The sequence below is a fragment of the Bufo bufo genome, chromosome 3 (genome assembly GCF_905171765.1).
Source record: "Bufo bufo chromosome 3, aBufBuf1.1, whole genome shotgun sequence".
In the NCBI taxonomy this organism is placed as follows: Eukaryota; Metazoa; Chordata; class Amphibia; order Anura; family Bufonidae; genus Bufo; species Bufo bufo.
The window spans coordinates 385,216,448-385,233,526 of NC_053391.1; the positions used below are offsets into that span (position 1 = coordinate 385,216,448).

The window sequence follows — 17,079 nt, forward strand, 5'->3', positions numbered from 1 at the left end:
TTCAAGTCAATGGGTCCGCAAAAAAAAACGGAACACATACGGAAATGCATCCGTATGTCTTCCGTTTCCGTTCTGAACCATCTATTGGAAATGTTATGCCCAGCCCAATTTTATCTATGTAATTACTGTATACTGTATATGCCATACGGAAAAACGGAACGGAAAAACGGAACAGAAACGGAAACAAAAAACGGAACAACGGATCCATGAAAAACGGACTGCAAAACACTGAAAAAGCCATACGGTCGTGTGCAGGAGGCCTAAAGGACATGTTCTATTTTTTTTCGGCGGTACGGAGACATAGACCGAAATCCAACAGAAGCGCTTCATAGTGCTTCCATGGGCTTCGGATCTGCACCGTTCGGTATCTTGAGGATTGCGGACCCCTTCAAGTCAATGGGTCTCTATCTGTGATAGGGAGTGCACACAGCCAGTGTCTGTATATATTGCGGTGGGGCACACACATGAGAATTGATGAAAAATACAATCACTTTGCTGGTACTGTAGAACCCTCTAGATCTTCTGCATGAAAAGCCATGACAGCTAATCAGTCAGGCGTGGAAAACCGCACAGGCATAAAGCCAGAATACAGAGGCTGTGAGGAGAAGGGGGCTGACATTATGGGCAAGGTGTGAGGAGAAGGGGCCTGACATTATGGGCAAGGTGTGAGGAGAAGGGGGCTGACATTATGGGCAAGGTGTGAGGAGAAGGGGGCTGACATTATGGGCAAGGTGTGAGGAGAAGGGGCTGACATTATGGGCAAGGTGTGAGGAGAAGGGGGCTGACATTATGGGCAAGGTGTGAGGAGAAGGGGCTGACATTATGGGCAAGGTGTGAGGAGAAGGGGGCTGACATTATGGGCAAGGTGTGAGGAGAAGGGGGCTGACATTATGGGCAAGGTGTGAGAAGGTCCACAATGACATTATGGGCAAGGTGTGAGGAGAAGCGGCTGACATTATGGGCAAGGTGTGAGGAGAAGGGGGCTGACATTATGGGCAAGGTGTGAGGAGAAGGGGGCTGACATTATGGGCAAGGTGTGAGGAGAAGGGGGCTGACATTATGGGCAAGGTGTGAGGAGAAGGTCCCCAATGACATTATGGGCAAGGTGTGAGGAGAAGGGGCTGACATTATAGGCAAGGTGTGAGGAGAAGGGGGCTGACATTATGGGCAAGGTGTGAGGAGAAGGGGGCTGACATTATGGGCAAGGTGTGGGGAGAAGGGGGCTGACATTATGGGCAAGGTGTGAGGAGAAGGGGGCTGACATTATGGGCAAGGTGTGAGGAGAAGGGGCTGACATTATGGGCAAGGTTTGTGAGGAAAAGGGGCTGACATTATGGGCAAGGTGTGAGGAGAAGGGGGCTGACATTATGGGCAAGGTGTGAGGAGAAGGGGGCTGACATTATGGGCAAGGTGTGAGGAGAAGGGGGCTGACATTATGGGCAAGGTGTGAGGAGAAGGTCCACAATGACATTATGGGCAAGGTGTGAGGAGAAGGGGGCTGACATTATGGGCAAGGTGTGAGGAGAAGGTCCACAATGACATTATGGGCAAGGTGTGAGGAGAAGGGGGCTGATATTATGGGCAAGGTGTGAGGAGAAGGTCCACAATGACATTATGGGCAAGGTGTGAGGAGAAGGGGGCTGACATTATGGGCAAGGTGTGAGGAGAAGGGGGCTGACATTATGGGCAAGGTGTGAGGAGAAGGGGTCTGACATTATGGGCAAGGTGTGCAGAGAAGGGGGCTGACATTATGGGCAAGGTGTGAGGAGAAGGGGGCTGACATTATGGGCAAGGTGTGAGGAGAAGGTCCACAATGACATTATGGGCAAGGTGTGAGGAGAAGGGGGCTGACATTATGGGCAAGGTGTGAGGAGAAGGTCCACAATGACATTATGGGCAAGGTGTGAGGAGAAGGGGGCTGACATTATGGGCAAGGTGTGAGGAGAAGGTCCACAATGACATTATGGGCAAGGTGTGAGGAGAAGGGGGCTGACATTATGGGCAAGTTGTGAGGAGAAGGGGGCTGACATTATGGGCAAGGTGTGAGGAGAAGGTCCACAATGACATTATGGGCAAGGTGTGAGGAGAAGGGGCTGACATTATGGGCAAGGTGTGAGGAGAAGGGGGCTGACATTATGGGCAAGGTGTGAGGAGAAGGGGCTGACATTATGGGCAAGGTGTGAGGAGAAGGGGGCTGACATTATGGGCAAGGTGTGAGGAGAAGGGGCTGACATTATGGGCAAGGTGTGAGGAGAAGGGGGCTGACATTATGGGCAAGGTGTGAGGAGAAGGGGGCTGACATTATGGGCAAGGTGTGAGAAGGTCCACAATGACATTATGGGCAAGGTGTGAGGAGAAGCGGCTGACATTATGGGCAAGGTGTGAGGAGAAGGGGGCTGACATTATGGGCAAGGTGTGAGGAGAAGGGGGCTGACATTATGGGCAAGGTGTGAGGAGAAGGGGGCTGACATTATGGGCAAGGTGTGAGGAGAAGGTCCCTAATGACATTATGGGCAAGGTGTGAGGAGAAGGGGCTGACATTATAGGCAAGGTGTGAGGAGAAGGGGGCTGACATTATGGGCAAGGTGTGAGGAGAAGGGGGCTGACATTATGGGCAAGGTGTGGGGAGAAGGGGGCTGACATTATGGGCAAGGTGTGAGGAGAAGGGGGCTGACATTATGGGCAAGGTGTGAGGAGAAGGGGCTGACATTATGGGCAAGGTTTGTGAGGAAAAGGGGCTGACATTATGGGCAAGGTGTGAGGAGAAGGGGGCTGACATTATGGGCAAGGTGTGAGGAGAAGGGGGCTGACATTATGGGCAAGGTGTGAGGAGAAGGGGGCTGACATTATGGGCAAGGTGTGAGGAGAAGGTCCACAATGACATTATGGGCAAGGTGTGAGGAGAAGGGGGCTGACATTATGGGCAAGGTGTGAGGAGAAGGTCCACAATGACATTATGGGCAAGGTGTGAGGAGAAGGGGGCTGATATTATGGGCAAGGTGTGAGGAGAAGGTCCACAATGACATTATGGGCAAGGTGTGAGGAGAAGGGGGCTGACATTATGGGCAAGGTGTGAGGAGAAGGGGGCTGACATTATGGGCAAGGTGTGAGGAGAAGGGGGCTGACATTATGGGCAAGGTGTGCAGAGAAGGGGGCTGACATTATGGGCAAGGTGTGAGGAGAAGGGGGCTGACATTATGGGCAAGGTGTGAGGAGAAGGTCCACAATGACATTATGGGCAAGGTGTGAGGAGAAGGGGGCTGACATTATGGGCAAGGTGTGAGGAGAAGGGGGCTGACATTATGGGCAAGGTGTGAGGAGAAGGTCCACAATGACATTATGGGCAAGGTGTGAGGAGAAGGGGGCTGACATTATGGGCAAGGTGTGAGGAGAAGGTCCACAATGACATTATGGGCAAGGTGTGAGGAGAAGGGGGCTGACATTATGGGCAAGTTGTGAGGAGAAGGGGGCTGACATTATGGGCAAGGTGTGAGGAGAAGGTCCACAATGACATTATGGGCAAGGTGTGAGGAGAAGGGGCTGACATTATGGGCAAGGTGTGAGGAGAAGGGGGCTGACATTATGGGCAAGGTGTGAGGAGAAGGGGGCTGACATTATGGGCAAGGTGTGAGGAGAAGGGGGCTGACATTATGGGCAAGGTGTGAGGAGAAGGGGCTGACATTATGGGCAAGGTTTGTGAGGAGAAGGGGCTGACATTATGGGCAAGGTGTGAGGAGAAGGGGGCTGACATTATAGGCAAGGTGTGAGGAGAAGGGGGCTGACATTATGGGCAAGGTGTGAGGAGAAGGGGGCTGACATTATGGACAAGGTGTGAGGAGAAGGTCCACAATGACATTATGGGCAAGGTGTGAGGAGAAGGGGGCTGACATTATGGGCAAGGTGTGAGGAGAAGGTCCACAATGACATTATGGGCAAGGTGTGAGGAGAAGGGGGCTGACATTATGGGCAAGGTGTGAGGAGAAGGGGGCTGACATTATGGGCAAGGTGTGCAGAGAAGGGGGCTGACATTATGGGCAAGGTGTGAGGAGAAGGGGGCTGACATTATGGGCAAGGTGTGAGGAGAAGGTCCACAATGACATTATGGGCAAGGTGTGAGGAGAAGGGGGCTGACATTATGGGCAAGGTGTGAGGAGAAGGGGGCTGACATTATGGGCAAGGTGTGAGGAGAAGGTCCACAATGACATTATGGGCAAGGTGTGAGGAGAAGGGGCTGACATTATGGGCAAGGTGTGAGGAGAAGGGGGCTGACATTATGGGCAAGGTGTGAGGAGAAGGTCCACAATGACATTATGGGCAAGGTGTGAGAAGAAGGGGGCTGACATTATGGGCAAGGTGTGAGGAGGTCCACAATGACATTATGGGCAAGGTGTGAGGAGAAGGGGGCTGACATTATGGGCAAGGTGTGAGGAGAAGGGGGCTGACATTATGGGCAAGGTGTGAGGAGAAGGTCCACAATGACATTATGGGCAAGGTGTGAGGAGAAGGGGCTGACATTATGGGCAAGGTGTGAGGAGAAGGGGGCTGACATTATGGGCAAGGTGTGAGGAGAAGGTCCACAATGACATTATGGGCAAGGTGTGAGAAGAAGGGGGCTGACATTATGGGCAAGGTGTGAGGAGGTCCACAATGACATTATGGGCAAGGTGTGCAGAGAAGGGGGCTGACATTATGGGCAAGGTGTGAGGAGAAGGGGGCTGACATTATGGGCAAGGTGTGAGGAGAAGGTCCACAATGACATTATGGGCAAGGTGTGAGGAGAAGGGGCTGACATTATGGGCAAGGTGTGAGGAGAAGGGGGCTGACATTATGGGCAAGGTGTGAGGAGAAGGTCCACAATGACATTATGGGCAAGGTGTGAGGAGAAGGGGGCTGACATTATGGGCAAGGTGTGAGGAGAAGGGGGCTGACATTATGGGCAAGGTGTGAGGAGAAGGGGGCTGACATTATGGGCAAGGTGTGAGGAGAAGGTCCACAATGACATTATGGGCAAGGTGTGAGGAGAAGGGGCTGACATTATGGGCAAGGTGTGAGGAGAAGGGGGCTGACATTATGGGCAAGGTGTGAGGAGAAGGGGGCTGACATTATGGGCAAGGTGTGAGGAGAAGGGGGCTGACATTATGGGCAAGGTGTGAGGAGAAGGGGCTGACATTATGGGCAAGGTTTGTGAGGAGAAGGGGCTGACATTATGGGCAAGGTGTGAGGAGAAGGGGGCTGACATTATGGGCAAGGTGTGAGGAGAAGGGGGCTGACATGGGCAAGGTGTGAGGAGAAGGGGGCTGACATTATGGGCAAGGTGTGAGGAGAAGGTCCACAATGACATTATGGGCAAGGTGTGAGGAGAAGGGGGCTGACATTATGGGCAAGGTGTGAGGAGAAGGTCCACAATGACATTATGGGCAAGGTGTGAGGAGAAGGGGGCTGACATTATGGGCAAGGTGTGAGGAGAAGGGGGCTGACATTATGGGCAAGGTGTGAGGAGAAGGGGGCTGACATTATGGGCAAGGTGTGAGGAGAAGGTCCACAATGACATTATGGGCAAGGTGTGAGGAGAAGGGGCTGACATTATGGGCAAGGTGTGAGGAGAAGGGGCTGACATTATGGGCAAGGTGTGAGGAGAAGGGGGCTGACATTATGGGCAAGGTGTGAGGAGAAGGGGGCTGACATTATGGGCAAGGTGTGAGGAGAAGGGGGCTGACATTATGGGCAAGGTGTGAGGAGAAGGGGCTGACATTATGGGCAAGGTTTGTGAGGAGAAGGGGCTGACATTATGGGCAAGGTGTGAGGAGAAGGGGCTGACATTATGGGCAAGGTGTGAGGAGAAGGTCCACAATGACATTATGGGCAAGGTGTGAGGAGAAGGGGGCTGACATTATGGGCAAGGTGTGAGGAGAAGGGGGCTGACATTATGGGCAAGGTGTGAGGCGAAGGTCCACAATGACATTATGGGCAAGGTGTGAGGAGAAGGGGGCTGACATTATGGGCAAGGTGTGAGGAGAAGGGGCTGACATTATGGGCAAGGTGTGAGGAGAAGGGGGCTGACATTATGGGCAAGGTGTGCGGAGAAGGGGGCTGACATTATGGGCAAGGTGTGAGGAGAAGGGGGCTGACATTATGGGCAAGGTGTGAGGAGAAGGGGGCTGACATTATGGGCAAGGTGTGAGGAGAAGGGGGCTGACATTATGGGCAAGGTGTGCGGAGAAGGGGGCTGACATTATGGGCAAGGTGTGAGGAGAAGGTCCACAATGACATTATGGGCAAGGTGTGAGAAGAAGGGGGCTGACATTATGGGCAAGGTGTGAGGAGGTCCACAATGACACTATGGGCAAGGTGTGAGGAGAAGGGGGCTGACATTATGGGCAAGGTGTGAGGAGAAGGGGGCTGACATTATGGGCAAGGTGTGAGGAGAAGGGGGCTGACATTATGGGCAAGGTGTGAGGAGAAGGGGGCTGACATTATGGGCAAGGTGTGAGGAGAAGGGGGCTGACATTATGGGCAAGGTGTGAGGAGAAGGTCCACAATGACATTCGGGTGAAGAGTCCCTGAGCCAGAGGAGGGAGACAGACGCCTCAGTCACATCAGCGCCGGGCGGTGCCGGAGACACGGAGAGGGAGGAGCGGAGCGCCGCACACACATCCACACACACGGATACTGGCGGCTGTGCGGGCTGGAGCACGGGGCAATGGGCGAGGGGCAGCGGTAGAGCGCAGGGCACCAGGCTTTCCTCGCTGGACAGGACACCGCCTGGGTTACTGTGAAGGTCCGGCCAGTGCACGGAGCAGGTAAGGGAGGGCACTGCCCACTGGCTGGCATATACCAGGGAATGTCATATCATGGCAGGAGAGGCTGAGCTGGGTAAGGAGCCCTCCAGGTAACCGAGGAGCCAGCAGCATCAGCAGCTTAGCTGGGTTATGAGAGGATACGGCCGGATCTGTGTCATGTCTCCAGCCCTGTCATCTCCTCCAAGGAGGGGATGCAATGGATGTGCACCAGGATCCTGTGCAGATGTTACCAGGAGGGGCTGTGTGCGCTGCTGCTCGTCCATTCACATTATCTGCTGCCAGCAGGGGATGTATTTATTCATATATTACCTGCATTCAGATGTAGAGCTGGGAGATGGGGCAGCATGTGTGAAAAAAAAATATATTAAAAAAAATCAACATTAGTGAGATATTGTTTCAAAATTATTTCTATGGGCAGATATAGTGTGTTCTTGGCAGGATTGCCCCTGAGCCAGCTTTGTGTAGATTTTCTACTAAGAGGAATCGTCATAAACAAAAAAAAAAATGCATATTCTACATAAAGGGTTAATGTGACCAGGCTGCAAAGTGGTATCAGGGCTCCCTGACATGTGTGGTTGTGCCCTGTACCAGTCTAGTGGTGAAAGGAGTGGCTCTTCCACATGTGCCCATTCGAAACCAGAAACCACCTTAGGAAAGATTTCTGATTGTTGGATATTCCATATCTTCAGATACAGTAACACTGAGTGCCACCAAAGACCTGTCATATAATAATGATCATGGTGGCCAATCTGACCAATATATTCATGCCTCATCCCAGTGAAAACCTAGTATTATGCAGTGTGGTGCCAGCGGGTAAGCTGTGGGCATCCTCTCATTTAAGTGGAAACCTAGTATTGTACAGTATGATGCCAGGGAAAGCTGTGGGCATCCTTTCATTTCAGTGGAAACCTAGTATTATACATTAAGGTGCCAGGGGAAGCTGTGGGCACCCTCTCATTCCAGTGGAAATATAGTATTTTATGGTGCCAGTGGAAGCTGTGGGCATTCTTTCATTTAAGTGGAAACCTAGTATTATAGGGCATGGTGCCAGGGGAAGTTGTGGGTATTTTCTCATTTCAGTGGAAACCTAGTATTGTACAGTATGATGCCAGGGAAGCTTTGGACACCCTCTCATTCCAGTGGAAACATAGTATTATACAGTAAGGTGCCAGGGGAAGCTGTGGGCACCCTCTCATTCCAGTGGAAATATAGTATTGTATGGTGCCAGGGGAAGCTGTGGGCATCCTCTTATGCCAGTGGAAACCTAGTATTGTACAGTAGGGTGCCAAGGAAAGCTGTGGGCACCCTCTCATTCCAGTGGAAATATAGTATTTTATGGTGCCAGGGGAAGCTGTGGGCATCCTCTTATGCCAGTGAAAACCTAGTATTGTACAGTATGGTGCCAGGGAAAGCTGTGGACATCCTGTCATTTCAGTGGAAACCTAGTATTGTACAGTATTGTGCCAGGGAAAGCTGTGGACATCCTCTCATTCCAGTGGAAATATAGTATTTTATGGTGCCTGGGGAAGCTGTGGGCATCCTCTTATGCCAGTGGAAACATTGTATTATACAGTATGGTTGCAGGGGAAGCTGTGGGCACCCTCTCATTCCAGTGGAAATATAGTATTGTATGGTGCCAGGGGAAGCTGTGGGCATCCTCTTATGCCAGTGGAAACCTAGTATTGTACAGTAGGGTGCCAGGGAAAGCTGTGGGCACCCTCTCATTCCAGTGGAAATATAGTATTTTATGGTGCCAGGGGAAGCTGTGGGCATCCTCATATGCCAGTGAAAACCTAGTATTGTACAGTAGGGTGCCAGGGAAAGCTGTGGACATCCTCTCATTCCAGTGGTAATATAGTATTTTATGGTGCCAGGGGAAGCTGTGGGCATCCTCTTATGCCAGTGAAAACCTAGTATTGTACAGTATGGTGCCAGGGAAAGCTGTGGACATCCTGTCATTTCAGTGGAAACCTAGTATTGTACAGTATTGTGCCAGGGAAAGCTGTGGACATCCTCTCATTACAGTGGAAATATAGTATTTTATGGTGCCTGGGGAAGCTGTGGGCATCCTCTTATGCCAGTGGAAACATTGTATTATACAGTATGGTTGCAGGGGAAGCTGTGGACACCCTCTCATTCCAGTGGAAATATAGTATTGTATGGTGCCAGGGGAAGCTGTGGGCATCCTCTTATGCCAGTGGAAACCTAGTATTGTACAGTAGGGTGCCAGGGAAAGCTGTGGGCACCCTCTCATTCCAGTGGAAATATAGTATTTTATGGTGCCAGGGGAAGCTGTGGGCATCCTCATATGCCAGTGAAAACCTAGTATTGTACAGTAGGGTGCCAGGGAAAGCTGTGGACATCCTCTCATTCCAGTGGAAATATAGTATTTTATGGTGCCAGGGGAAGCTGTGGGCATCCTCTTATGCCAGTGGAAACATTGTATTATACAGTATGGTTCCAGGGGATGCTGTGGGCACCCTAGTGGCCCTCTACCCTGGTTTGTAAGCAGAGGGTTCCCCTATATTTCGCCATAAGTCGTGATATACTCACCTTCCTATTGCTGGAAACCTGCTCTGTCACATTTGTTGGACACATGTAGCAATCAGACGGAACAATACGATGCCAACGGCCTTTGGATGGAATTCTTTGCACTGTGGAGAATCCTGATGCCAGACCTGCCCGGATCAGAGGAGAATCTGCAGATTTCAGGAGATACAATGCCCCTGCAGTTGCTCTGTAGAATTTCCCAATGTTGCCAAACAGCTGCTGCCTTGTGCCTCCCAGTCACAAATCCCTGAGGTGTGTTTCTGACAGCCAGATATATTTGGCGGCTCTATAATAAGGCAGAGGGTGGAGGGACCCGATGAGGATGATTGGATTCACAGTCACCAGATTTGGTTAGTAATGTTTCATTTGTGTTCTGAACCAGTCCTTCCTTTTCTTTCTGTTCTACAACTGTCGAGTAATCATTAACGAAACGTTGTGTGCCAGCTACACTGCCGGATTGTTTTATAATAGGTTGGTATGACATACTGCCAAAAATTAGAAGCCCGTCTGTGGAAAACCTGGATCAATGTTAGGCCTCATGCACGCGGCCTTTGTAGTTTTGGGGTTTACAAATCGCAGATCCGACCGTGTGCATGGCGCCTTTTCCTCTGTCCCTAATATAGAAATGGCTATTCATGTACACAAAACAAGAATAATAAGAAGTGAATGGGTCCACGTACAATCCGCAAAAAATTGAGCTGGGACATTGACCCAAATACAGTTGTGTGCGTGAGGCCTAAAGAGGTTAGTAATAGTAACTCATAGGGTATCGAAAATCAGGAGCTGAAAACCAGTCGGTTTTGGTGGCAGATTTGTAATTTGGTGGCAGTTTTAGAGGAGTTGTTACAAGCGTTTTAGGTTGAGGTTTCTTTTCTTCCCCTTTGAATTCTATGGAGTCCACAGTCAAATCTGCGTCTAACAAGTGAGGGTAGGTTCACACAATGGATTTTATTCATGTCAAAATCCACAATGCATCCCCCAGCAGAAACCGCTGCAGGTTCTGTCATGGGTCTTCATTTTGAATGGCGCCGTCCCGCTCCCCGCTTAGCTCAGTTGAATGGATCTACGCCACGAGCAGGCTCCTGCTGCGCTGTTCTGAGGTGTCCGCACAGAACACGGGTGGCTTTTTGTGGTTTTTATGCCATTCTCTACACTTTTGGAAAGTGAGCATGGTTCAACTTTTTCTAAAAGACTCAAAAAATGGCGCACTCACTCAGTAACAGTTCTAGTCTTGTTTAAAGATGCACCAAATTTATCAAAGAAGGTGCGACACTTGATAAATTTGGTGCAAATTAAGGTAACACAGAATTAAGGCTCATGCACACGAACGTATATTCTTTCCGTGTTCGTTCCGGTTTTTTTTGCAGACCGTATGCGGAACCATTAATTTCAATGCGTCCTCAAAAAAAACTGAAGTTACTCCGTGTGCATTCTGTTTCCGTATGTCCGTATTTCCGTTCCGCAAAAAAATAGAACATGTCCTATTAGGGTCCATTCACACGTCCACAAAATGGGTCCGCATCCGTTCTGCAATTTTGCGGAACAGGTGCGGACCCATTCATTTCTTAATGGGGCCGGAATGGGCTGTCCGCATCCGCATTTGCGGATCCGCACTTCCGTTTCGCAAAAAAATAGAACATGTCCTATTCTTGTCCGCAATTGCGGACAATAAAAGGCATTTTCTATGAGAGTGCCAGCGATGTGCAGTCCGGAAAATGCGGAACGCACATTGCCGGTGACCGTGTTTTGCGGATCCGCAAAACACATACGGACGTGTGAATGGACGCTTATTGTCTGCATTACGGACAAGGATAGTACTGTTCTATCAGGGGCCAGCTGCTCCGTTCTACAAAATATGGAATGCACACGGATGTCATCCGTATTTTTTGCGGACTGCAAATTACATATGGTCGTGTGCATGAGGCCTTAAGCAAAGGTGCCTTTAGGTATTCCTCTCATGATAAATCTCCATTATGTCTACGTACAGTATATTTAGAGTTATTGTTCCCCTTTTCTGTAATGTGTGGTTCTGCAGCTGTATCAGTCCACTACATATCTCTACACCAGCAGGTGCCTCCCATCTACAGATGTTCCTCTAGTTCCCTTCCTTCTAGTGTTCCTCATTGTTAGGACCAATTTTCGCTTTCCCCTTTGAGAGAAATTTTCTGTCAGTCAGCTGGGGAAGAACACAATATGATATATAGCTTAGCTCCTGCAGAACCTCATCTATGAAGAGATATGGGCACCTTCTTGTCAGTCATAGATTCACCGTCAGGTACAGTAGGACCTCATACTGCTGCAGAACACCACCCACAGCTGATGACATTGTTTGAGGCTCTCCTCTTCACCAGGCTGGGTCCCATGTTTGACCACAGTACTCTTCGGTGACTTCAGCGTGTAGCTCCTTGTAACCATTCACATTTCACTTTTGATGGTTTAGACTAAGACGAGACATTTCTGTTCTGCTGCAGTTATTTCCCTTTGTGTCATGCGGAACACAATATGATGAATTCTCAAAGTGGCGGTACGATCAGATGACATTGCATTGGCGGTTGTAGTGCGGTGAAGTTGTTGGCATCCTTGGAGCACAATAATTAAGTATTCATGCATCCTGCATTGTAAGGAATGGGGGATGGGCTATATGGGATGCACCAGTAATTAATTCAGCCTGAAAAGCCATGGTTGGGGAGGTGCTGTGAATAATGTGCTGTGTTATTTTTGGACTATTTCTAAGACTTCATAGATAGTGTAGCGTGTGGAGTTAACCCTTGTGTGTCCAGAACTAGAGCTCTAGATGTGACCAGTGTGGACTGAACTACATCTGTCAGATTCCTGTCATTTTCTGGGAATATTTTGCTGAAAGATAGTTTTCTGTCATGCTTCCCGAATCCAATACATTTCAAATGCAATGAGACACATCCATATATTTTACTGACACACGTTTAGGCCTAATTCACAGAGACGTGTTCAGTCTGGGAAACACAGTCCATGTGTCAGCTGCATCTCCCGGATAGACTCCTCTGTCCCGAACTGTCTGCATCATAGCGTTTTACCATAGTTAGTTCCCATTTCATCGCATGATGATGTGAGTACAGTACAATAGACCCGTGATCAGATAGGAACTGACTGTATCATAGCGTTTTACCATAGTCAGTTCCCATTTGATTGCATGATGATGTGAGTACAGTACAATAGACCCGTGATCAGATAGGAACTGACTGTATCATAGCGTTTTACCATAGTCAGTTCCCATTTGATTGCATGATGATGTGAGTACAGTACAATAGACCCGTGATCAGATAGGAACTGACTGTATCATAGCGTTTTACCATAGTCAGTTCCCATTTGATTGCATGATGATGTGAGTACAGTACAATAGACCCGTGATCAGATAGGAACTGACTATCATAAAACACTATGATGCAGTCAGTTCAAGTCAGGAAAGCTGTGGCAGGTTCGGGAGATGAGGCTGACACATGGCTATGTTTCCAGGACTGAGCACAGTCATGTCAATCAGCCCTTACACATCCATGCAGATCCAACATTTGCTGTTTGCACATCACGATCTGCTGCCCAGGAACGATGGTTGAGATGTACGCACCTCAGATAATTTCACCCGATGAACGAGTTTTGCACCTTAAGGGTCCATTCACACATCCGTGTGTGTTTTGCGGATCTACGGATCCGTAAAACACGGACAGCGGCAATGTGCTGCCCCATAGAAATTAATGGGTCCGCAATTCCGTTCTGCAAAATGCGGAACGAAATTGCGGACGTGTGAATGGACCCTTAGACTGGCAGGTTCACAGGAACGGTTATTCCCAATAATCGCCCGGCCGTGTAAAACCAGCGTAAGGGTACATGGTCAGGTTTCTGTGTGCAGTTTTGGAATCCAAGACCAGGAGTGAATTCAAAAACTTTGTGTTTGTCCTTTATACTTTCTCTCCTTTTATGATCCACTCCTGATTTTGGCTTCCAAAACTGCATCAGGAAAGCTGACCGTGTGGCTGTACCCTAAGGCCTATTGCACACGACCGTATGGCTTTTTCAGTGTTTTGCGGTCCGTTTTTCACGGATCCGTTGTTCCATTTTTTGTTTCCGTTTCTCCGTTTCGTTTTTCTGTATGGCATATACAGTATACAGTAATTACATAGATAAAATTGGGCTGGGCATAACATTTTCAATAGATGGTTCAGCAAAAAACGGAACGGAAACGGAAGACATACGGATGCATTTCCGTATGTCTTCCATTTTTTTTGCGGACCCATTGACTTGAATGGAGCCACGGAACGTGATTTGCGGGCAATAATAGGACATGTTCTATGTTAGAACGGAAAAACGGAAATACAGAAAACGGAATGCATACGGAGTACATTCCGTTTTTTTTGCGGAACCATTGAAATGAATGGTTCCGTATACGGAACGCAAAAAACGGCCAGTAAACGGGAAAAAAAAACGGTCGTGTGCAGGAGGCCTAAGGGTAGGGCCACGTGGTGATCATGGTTGTGCCCAAAGATCCCAGTGTAGAAATGAATGCGGTCACAGTGCGACTCACACGTTTTGCCGGGACCCCAGAATCCGAAAAAATCCAACCCTACTGGATTTTTTGCAATTCTAGGGTCGTGGTTGTGGCAAACATTCAAGTCGTGCTGTGATCTCATTCTTTTATACAATGTGACACTTGGGTGCGACGCCTGTCACAAGATCGCCATGTAGCCGTATCCTAATACTTCTCTTTCAATCTTCAATGTATTTAGAAATGCCCTCTGTGTTATAGCATGCGGCCAAACACAACACGCTGCCTAACAAAGCACTGTAAGTAGTCTAGTGAACAAACATTATATACAGTATTGGATTTCTATAAGAAGATGGCTAGATAGTGCTGCTTGCCATAAATAACCCAGCTTTCCAATCCATATCTATTATGCTGACGTACATAACCAGTAAAAAACTTACCATACCATAGTCAATACTTACACGGCAGCTCATAAAGGGGCAGTCTGGGCAGAACTGATACACTGTGTTTTCCGAGATTTAAATACTGATGACCTACCGTCTGCTATCTGATCAGTAGGGTCCGACACCCGGGACCTCCGCCAATCAGCTGTTTGATGAGGCACCAGCGCTCCTGCTTTCTCCGTTCTTACCAAGCCCAATGCTGTACATTATATACTGGCTGTGCTTGGTATTGCAACTCAGACCTATTCACTTCTATGGGGCAGAACTGCGCCTAGGCCACATGGCACATGAACATGTCATCACTCGGCCTAGGGAAAGGTGCGAGAAGGCTGCGGTGCTACTGCGAGCACCGCTGCCTTCTCGAACAGCTGATCAGCACGGGGCCTCAAGTGTTGGACCCCCACTGATCAGATACCAGAGGATAGGTCATCAGTATTGAAGTCTTGGAAAACCCATATGGGGGTTTTTGCTTTTTTTTTTTTTTTTTCTTCCCCACCTTCCAAGAGCCACAATGTTTTTAATTTTCTGTTCACATAGCCATATGAGGACTTTTTTTTTGTGCGACAAGTCATTTTTTATGGCACAATTAAATTTACCATATGTTGTATTGGAAAACGGGAAAAAAATTCTTTGTGGGGTGAAATTGAAAAAAACAAACGTTTTTTGCGTTCCGTATACGGAACCATTCATTTCAATAGTTCCGCAAAAAAAAACGGAATGTACTCCGTATGCATTCCGTTTCCGTATTTCCGTTCTGTTGAAAGATAGAACATGTCCTATATTTGGCCGCAAATCACGTTCCGTGGCTCCATTAAAGTCTATGGGTCCGCAAAAAAACGGAATGCATACGGAAATGCATCCGTATGTCTTCCGTATCCGTTCCGTTTTTTGCGGAACCATCTATTGAAAATGTTATGCCCAGCCCAATTTTTTCTATGAAATTACTGTATACTGTATTTGCCATACGGAAAAACGGAACGGAAACACAACGGAAACAAAAAACGGAACAACGGATCCGTTTAAAACGGACCGCAAAACACTGAAAAAGCCATACTGTCGTGTGAAAGAGGCCTTATCCAGGTACAGGTCAGTACTGCTAGCTACTGATTGAAGTTTGCTGGGACTCTGTCTATTCCAGTGAGACCCAGGACTTTCCGTGACACATCCGTTTACCTGGCAAGTTGCACAGAGACTTATGCACGGATTGGGACTACTCCTGGCTTGCCTTTGCTTTTTTGTTTTCCTGATGTTTGCACAGTGAAGTTTACCTGGACTTTGTTTATTTTGTTAATAAACCCCTTTTACTTCACCCTTACTGGTCTGTTTCATTGGTGCCTTGCATTACATGCAGTCTGTGGAATTTTTATAGGCTGCATATCAAGTCTTGCCACTGGCACACGTCTGCAGGCAGCTTCAGGGCTCCAGATGGCGACCAAAATGGTCGCCAATGCGACTTAGAATTTACAAATGGCGACAAGACTTTTTAGTCTTGTCGCCATTTGCGACTAGAGCCGCCGCCGCAGCTCTGCTCAATACAGCGGCGGGGCACAGGAGATGATCGTTCTCAGCAGCGCAGGAGGAGTCTCTCCCTCCCCCCTGTGCTGCTGCTGCCGTCTCCGCCAATAAGAAGAGACGGGAGGAGGAGAAGGGGAGGGGCTGTGGCCACTGCGCCACCAATGAAGAAAACTGACCTGTAATACAAATACAGGAGGCGGGTGCCGGAATCAAATAGCCGGCACCCGACCTCTATGACAGGGAGCTGCGATCAGCTGCAGTTGAGTTAACCCTTCAGGTGCGGTACCTGAGGGGTTAATTGTAGCTGATCGTAGCTCTCTGTCACAAAGGTCGGGTGTCGGCTATTTGATTCCGGCACCCGCCTCCTGTATTTGTATAAGAAACGTTGGTGGCACAGTGCGCCCCCCCCCCCCCAGTATAATAAACGTTGGTGGCACAGTGCGCCCCCCCCCCCCCCAGTATAATAAACATTGGTGGCTCAGTGGGAAGTGCCAATTAGGGTTAAAAATAATAAAAGAAAATTAACTCACCTCCTCCAGTTGATCGCGTAGCTGCCGGTCTCCTGTTCTAACTTCTTTCTTCAGGACCTGTGGTGACGTCACTGAGCTCATCACATGGCCCATTACCATGGTGATGGATCATGTGATGAGCACAGTGATGTCACCACAGGTCCTGAAGAAAGAAGTAAGAACAGGAGACCGGCAGCTACGCGATCAACTGGAGGAGGCGAGTTAATTATTTTTTTATTTTTTAACCCTCATTGGCACTGCCCACTGCACCACCAATGTTTATTATATTGAGGGGGGGGCGCACTGTGCCACCAACGTTTCTTATATTGGGGTGATGGGGGGGCGCACTGTGCCACCAATGTTTATTATATTGGGGTGATGGGGGGGCGCACTGCGCCACCAATGTTTATTATATTGGGGTGATGGGGGCGCACTGCGCCACCAATGTTTATTATATTGGGGTGATGGGGGGGCGCACTGCGCCACCAATGTTTATTATATTGGGGTGATGGGGGCGCACTGCGCCACCAATGTTTATTATATTGGGGTGATGGGGGGGCGCACTGTGCCACCAATGTTTATTATATTGGGGTGATGGGGGGGCGCACTGTGCCACCAATGTTTATTATATTGGGGTGATGGGGGGGCGCACTGCGCCACCAATGTTTATTATATTGGGGTGATGGGGGGGCGCACTGCGCCACCAATGTTTATTATATTTGGGTGATGGGGGGGGGGGCGCACTG

General features: G+C 49.0%; 1 protein-coding gene across 1 annotated transcript in view; it reads left to right on the forward strand.

Annotated features, from left to right (window-relative positions):
- Positions 1–6,649: 6,649 nt before the first annotated feature.
- The window catches only part of RAI2 (retinoic acid induced 2), a 61,174-nt gene continuing 50,744 nt past the window's right edge, over positions 6,650–17,079 (forward strand). The window contains exon 1 of the mRNA XM_040424750.1: positions 6,650–6,800. The gene's annotated coding sequence lies outside the window, so the exon portion shown is untranslated. The remainder of the gene's footprint in view (positions 6,801–17,079) is intronic.